At 37.8% G+C, this 7,478-nt stretch overlaps 1 pseudogene; it reads left to right on the top strand.

The window, feature by feature from the left end:
* The first annotated feature begins 1,471 nt into the window (after positions 1-1,471).
* On the top strand, positions 1,472-5,233 carry LOC144249270 (protein arginine N-methyltransferase 6-like; annotated as a pseudogene).
* The last annotated feature ends 2,245 nt before the right edge of the window (positions 5,234-7,478 follow it).

A 7,478-nucleotide genomic window follows, 5' to 3' on the forward strand; every position in this document is an offset into this window, starting at 1 on the left:
TTACACTAGTAATAAGTGATAGAGCAGGTCTAAACTTTGGGTTTTCTCCCTCCTGGACCAAGACTTTTTCTATTTTATGTGGCTTCCTCATTACATGACAGAGAAAAAGTTTAGATTTGTTACCCAGAGGTCTAAGTCTAAAATTATCACACAGCTCAAAAAAGACTGCAGTAACATCATACCTAGAACTGGGTGGGGCAAAGGTACAAGCTAGAAAAGTATAATATTTGAAGACCTTCAAGAGTGATGAGGATATTAAAGTTTCAATTAAACCCAAGAGTTTTATATATATTTAAAACTTGTTAAGTCGATAGTGAAATAGCAACTTATTCGAGGGATGAAAATACTTACAAATCCCATATCCCATAGGGTTTAATATCCAGAGTTGGGCTGGGTTTGTGGCTCAGTGGTAGGGCACTTGCCTAGCATGTGTGAGGCACTGGGTTTGATTTTCAGCACCACATAGAAAAATAAATAAAATAAAGTTATTATGTCCAATTATAACTAAAAATATTTTTTTAAAAAAATACCCAAAGTAATGGGCTGGGGTTGTAGCTCAGCAGTAGAGTGCTTGCCTAGCATGTGTGAGGCCCTTCATCATATAAAAATAAATAAGTAAAATTAAGGTATGTGTCAAACTACAACTAAAAAATATTTTTAAAAAAAAATCCAAAGTAAATAAAGAACTCCTTCAACTCAACAACAATAAAATTTGATTAAAAAATGGGCAAAGGATTTCTCCAAAGAAGTTGCACAAAGGACCAAAAAGCACAAGATGTACAGCATCATTTATCATTAGGGAAATGAAAATCAAAACTACAATTAGGAACCACCTCACGCCCATTATGATTGGCTACTATTCAAAAATAATAATAATAACAAGTGTTGACAATGGAATGGAAAAATAGGAACCCTCTTGTGTTGTTGGTCGGGTAATGTAAAATAGTGCAGCCACTATGGAAAACAGTATGGCAGTTGCTGAAGAAACTTAATAAGCAATTCCACTTTGGGGTATAAGTCCACAAAAGAATTGATAACAAAAATTGAACAAGTATTTGGACACCCATGCTCATAGCATTATTTGCAGTAGCCAAAGGTATAAGCATTTTAAGTGTCCATCAAAGGTTGAATGGATAAACAAAATTTGGCCTACACACATAGAGTAGAATAGTATTCATCCTTAAAAAGGAAGGGAATTCTGATACATCATTAATGACATTTAAGGATATGATGCTATGTGAACTAAGGACAAATACTGTATAATTCTACTTAACATTAGTTAATCTGACCCAGAGTAGTCAGATTCATAGAGAAAGAAAGTTAGGTTGGTGATTGCCAGGGAATGAATAGTGGAATATGGAGTTGCTAAATGGAAATGGAGTTTTGGTTTTGTAAGATAAAGAGTTCTGAAGATTGGGCACACAACCGCGTGACTGTAATTAAGCCACTGATCTGAACTGTACACTTAAAAATGGTTGTGGTGGTGAGTGGTATGTGTATTCTACATTAATTTAAAAAATGTGTAACTATTTTGACCAAGCCCCATATTTTTATAAGGCTAAGCTAATTACTTATGCGTTATTATATTCAAGTAAAGTACACGAGTGTTAAAAAGAATTTTCTTTAATACTCAATTTTTGATGAGTCCAGTCAGTCACTCTACTAACTAATATGATTTAGTAGACATATAGCTTAGGATTATACAGTGATTAATTTTTATTTGACACTTTTGGAAAGTTCCTCCATCATAGTATAACTGTTTAACTCTGAGGTATTGCCAAATTATTTTTCAAGAGGCTGCACTAGGAAATGGTTTCTTGACAGAAAGCATCAGTGCAAGCAAGTGTGCTTCAGGTTAGCTGGGTTCTGGGGGCTCAGGGTTCTACAAATTTAGATTTCAATTCTAAGGTCATGGTAAAACATGTGATGTTCAATGCCAGGACTGTGATGGTACAAGAGGGGAACATGGAAGTGCCTACAGGACCCTCAGCAGAATCCTCACCATGGATGGGCACTGAGGACATGAATCTATAGTGGTGCTGTGATGTGCCTGACCTCCTGTGAAGGCAGAGAAACTGGGAAAGTGTGAAACTTCTGGTGGATCTGCAAAGTGAAAATGGCTCCAAAAATCTGGGGACTGGAACCCAGGAGCATTCTACCTCTGAACTGCATCCCCAGCTTTTTTTACAAACTTTATTTTGGGACAGGGTCTTGCTAAGCTGCCCAGGTTGCCCTCAAATTTGCAATCCTCATGCCTCAGCTTCCTGAGTAGTTGGGATTATAGGAAGGTCAAGGTAAAGGTCAATTTCTGTTTTTTTTTTTTTTTTTTTTTTTTTTTTTTTAGTACTCGGGATTGAACTCAGGTGTGCTCAACCACCAAGTTTCATCCCCAGCCTTCTTTTTTTTGTATTTTATTTAGAGAGAGGGTCTCACTGAGTTGCTTAGCCCCTTGCTTTTGCTGAGGCTGGATTTGAATTTGCAATCCTCCTTCCTCAGCCTCCCAGGCTGGTGGGATTACAGGTATGCGCCACAGCACCAGGTGGAAGGTCAATTTCTTGATGTGAAATAATCAGGCAGATCTGTGGCAGGGCTGCTTAAGCCTGTGGATAGAGATCCATATGTTTAGTTTTTATCTCCACCTCTTTTTTTCTCTATTTTCTGTTACCTGTCCTTACAATACACTCAATCATGTATGTGCAGCAAGGCCTGTAAATATAGACACCACCCATTAGTCAGTGGTGGACCTCTCTTACTAAGTGAAAAAGAAACAGTCCAAAAGTACTCTTGGAGTAGAGTGGAGGTTGCCAGGGACTGGGAGTTATCTTTATTAAGGGTGAAAAGTTGCAATTTGCCAAGATGGAAATGTTCTGAAGATGGTTGTTGGTGATGGTTGTACAAATGTGAATGTACTCAATGCCATGAAACTGTAGGCTTCTAGTTAAATATTAAATTTTGTGAGTAATTTATATATATATATATATATATATATATATATATATATATATATATATATATAATAAATCTGATTCAGAAAGTCAAGGTTGAATGTTTTCTCTCATAGAAGGCAGCTTGACCAAAGAAATAGGAAAAAGTGGGGGAGGAATCCCGTGAAAATAGAAGGGAGATCAGTGGAGCAATGGATGGGGAGGGAGGAGGAATTGGAAAGGAGAGAAACAATGGAATAAGATTTACCAAATTATGCTATGTACATGTGAATGCACCACAATGAATTTGACCTTTATGTTTATATATAAAGAACTAAATTTTAAAATTATAATTAAATAGAAGGAAGACCATTAGAGTAGAAAGGAAATAGGAGGAGGTAGAAGGAGAGGAAAGGGGAAGTACTGGGGACTGAAGTGGAGAAAATTTTATTCCATGATATATAATTATGTCAAAATGAGCCCCACTATTATGTGTAACTATAATATACAAATAAAACATTCAGAAGTAAAAACATATGCTGTGTTATGAAGATTTACTACTGATATAACACTCTTTTAAATGCCTTTTTTATTGATTTTTTATATGACAGCGGAATACATTACAATTCATATTACACTTACAGAGCACAGCTTTCATATCTCTTGTTGTATATAAAATATATTTACACCAATTTGTGTTTTCATACATGTACTGTGGATAATGATATGCAAACATGAGTCAAATGTTATTCAAGTCAAAATGTCTGAGTTTCTGTCATCTCATTTTCCCTTTTCTGGTTGAATCCTATCACTCCTATTTGAAAACTTAGCTCACATACCACTTTTACTAAGTAGTCTTTTCTAATTTCTCAGCCAGAATTAACAGTTCCATTTTTTTTCTTTGAACTTACCCTTAACCAGTAAGGGGAAAGAGCATATGCCCCAGTAAGTCCCAAAGGTATATATACTAGAGAAATAAAAATGAAATGTGCACATAGAAACTTGCACATGAATTTCATATGGCATTACTCATAATAGCCAAAATTATGTAAATGACCCCAGGATCTGTCAACTGAATAAAATGTGGTGTATCCATAAAAGGGAATATTTGGCAATAAAAAGAAATGAAGTATTGATACATGCTGCACTGTAGGTGAAACCTGAAATCATCATGTTAAGAAGCCAATCACAAAAGACCACATATTGTATGATTCCATTTATATGAAATATCTGGAGAGTTGTGGGGGGGCGGCAGCAAAGGAGGGGAGAGAACTGAAGAAGAAGAGGATGGGGAGCAGAAGGTGGACTTGCCATGATCCCGACCCCAGAGGACTAAGAGCAAGCAAGCAGGACCACCTGTACTAGGAGTGCTACAGGGACATGTGGGGGAGGAGAGGATCTCCAACTGCGTCCTCACCAATGCCTACCGCCTTGGCATCCTGCGGAACTGGGCAGCTCTGCAAGGCAAGACCTTGTTGGAGGTGGGCGCAGGCACCGGCATTTTGAGCATATTCTGTGCCCAGGCTGGTAGTAACATTTGGCAAGAGGCCCAAGAGGTAGGGCGGCTCAACGGGCTGGAGGACCAAGTGCATGTCCTGCAGGGTGCGGTGGAGATGGTGGAGTTGCCAGAGCAGGTGGATGCCATCCTAAGCGAGTAAATGGGCTATGGACTTCTGCATGAGTCTATACTGAGCTCTGTGCTGCACCTGCAGACCCAGTGGCTGAGGGAGGTCGGTATTCTCCTACTGGTTTCCACTGAGCTCTTTGTAGCCCCCATCAGCGACCAGATACTGGAGTGGCGCCTAGGCTTTTGGAGCCAGGTGAAGCAGCACTAAGGCATGGACATTAGTTGTCTAGAGAGTTTCGCCACAAGCTGCCTCTTGAGCCACTCACAGATCTTGGTGCATGATCTGTCTGGCTGTTGGCCTGGCTGCAGCACTTTGCTCAGCTCCAGCTGACCTGCGCGCCTGGAGTTGGAGCTGGAGGCAAGGTGAGTGGGCGCTTTCTCTACAGCTGTTATGACTGCGAGCCCATGCGTGGTTTGGCCTTTTGTTTCCAGGTGACCTTCCCTGGAGGAGATTCAGAGAAACCCCTGGTGCTGTCCATCTCGCCTTTTCACCGGGCCACACTCTGGAAGCAGACACTCCTCTTCCTAACAGAGACAGTACAAGTGGAGCAAGGCAGGGTCATTTCAGCAGAGATCACCGCTGCTGCCCTCCCAGGACAATCCTCTTCACCTGCGCTTTCTGCTGCGCTACAAAATGGGGGACCAGGAGGAAAAGACCAAAGACTTTGCCATGGGGGACTGAGCATTGCTTTTTCTCCCAGCCACCTCCCAAGGCAGCCTGGCCTGTTTGGGAGAGGAATAGGGAGGTCGGAGGAGAAAGGGAGATTTCATGTGCAAGTAGGGGACTATCTCTCTTTTCCCTCATGGTTCTTGGGGAGAGAGAGTGACTTCACTCTCCATTAGAGGAGATTCTTCTGGCAATTTATAAAGTGATCTCCTCAATCACGGATACAACATGCTTATTGATAGGCTTTTAAGCCTTAAAAGCATGTGGTAACAAGCACTTGTATTTCCATTTCTTTTGTTTCATGGAAGAAAAAAAAAAGAGATGGATAAAATGTCAGTTTATGGTGGGTCCCAAGCACAAACTAAACACCTCACACCTTATCTAAGTCTGCAGCTGGGAAAAGGGTATAAGAGTTCAGTTTCACTCCAGAAGTTTCCACTATGACTTAACCTCTCCAGAGCCTTAATTTCTGTGTCTGAATTCTCTCCATTGCTAGATGCCTGTAGGCTATGGTACTTGTTCCTCATTGTTCCCTAAATAAAACTCATTACTGGTAATTAAGGAGTGGAGATGAGGAAGTAGTTTATATGGCCCAGTTCCTACTACTTTTATTGGGTGCTAAAGTTTATGAACACATGGAAATGGACTTTATATAATTATATAGCATACCTAAGAATTTCAAAATCCACATTTAGGAGAAAAAAGTCTGAAAAACTGCCAAGTAGCATGGATTTTAAAAATTCTTATTACTATTAAAACTGAACCAAGAAAACGTCTTATTGTGTTCCATATATTGGAGTAATTATGAAACAGGCTGATAGAGAAGGTTTCTGGACCTAAACCCAGGCCTTATTCATTACCATGGGTACATTATTTAAGCTCACTAAAATAAGGAAAATACATTCCCAGCTAGAAAAGTGTAGTCAATTTAAACATGTGGAGGGATTAAATGACTTGGCCTATTTACATCTAGTGAAAGTTCATTTCTTTTCTTTTTTAACTTTTTTTTTTTTTAAGATCACCCAAATGTGAAAGTTGTGAATTTGGGAAAATGGCTTGTAATGAAGTGTGAGTCATGTTGTCCAATTCATTCCACTGATGTTTCCCTCCTTATCTCCATGGCAAATAAAACATTTGCATTCCTATTATTTTTAGAGATTGTAAGATTTGTGTGCTGTTTATGCCTTATAATGCTTTTTGCCTTTTTAATGCCAGTTCTTAAGTGTTACAAACTCTTCAGAACATAGCTTCAGGACAATTCAAAGGACTAAAGGTATGGTTTTTGCATATTAGTAGCTTTTATATGCTAATAGAAAAAGTGCAGAAGTTGTGTTCTTAAGTACTCTAGCATTTTATTTATTGTAACTTGCATTCTCTTTTCTTCATTGCATATTAAAGTATTTAAGTCTAAAAATAAAAATAAAAGAAATATCTGGAAAAATCAAAATCTTAGAAACAAATGGTAGATATATTGTTGACACTTGAGTCTGAGGGGTGGGAGGGAGGGAGGTATAGAATGACTACTAATGAGTGCAAGCTTTCTTTTGGAGGTAACAAAAATGTTCTCAAATTGATTATGGTGATTTCACATACTGAATATACTAAAAACCACTAAAAACATCTTTTAAATTGATAAATTGAATATTATGTGAATTATATAAAAAATTGTTTTAAAAAACAACTGTTTTCTTATTAATTCCCATCAGGCACAATTTAATTCCTTGGACAAGTGCATTCTTTTATTTAACAAATACCTGTTGAATATCTACTAGATACTATTTCAGGAATTAAACTACTTGTTATTTTTTTTGCTTTTTTTAATATTATGAAATTATTTTTCTTGGTGTTTATTCTCTTACCTGTACAATGTATAAAGATTTTATTATTCTGATTTATCTTGATTTCCATAATCTGTATAGTGGCTATTATTTTTATTAAGTTTAGTTTTTTTGGATCAGATTATGTATCTAAATTCTATTAGAAATTTTTAACTTGTATGGCAGTTTATACTCAAGAGCAAATGTTATCATGTGTCATGTTAGCCAGTGAGTTTTATGTTTATTATTCCTACCAATATATCCATTATGGATTGAATAAAAGAATTTCATTTTTTCTTAGGTGATTCTGAATATTGTCCTCCATCCTCTGTCTTAGGGTTTAGGAAACAAAGTCCTTCAAGGTTGACATTTCCCACTTTTGACAGATTTGCTAAGACATGGGCAGAACCATAAAGGAATGTTGAAAACATAGTGTCCAGAGA

This window comes from Urocitellus parryii, chromosome 11 (genome assembly GCF_045843805.1).
Source record: "Urocitellus parryii isolate mUroPar1 chromosome 11, mUroPar1.hap1, whole genome shotgun sequence".
In the NCBI taxonomy this organism is placed as follows: Eukaryota; Metazoa; Chordata; class Mammalia; order Rodentia; family Sciuridae; genus Urocitellus; species Urocitellus parryii.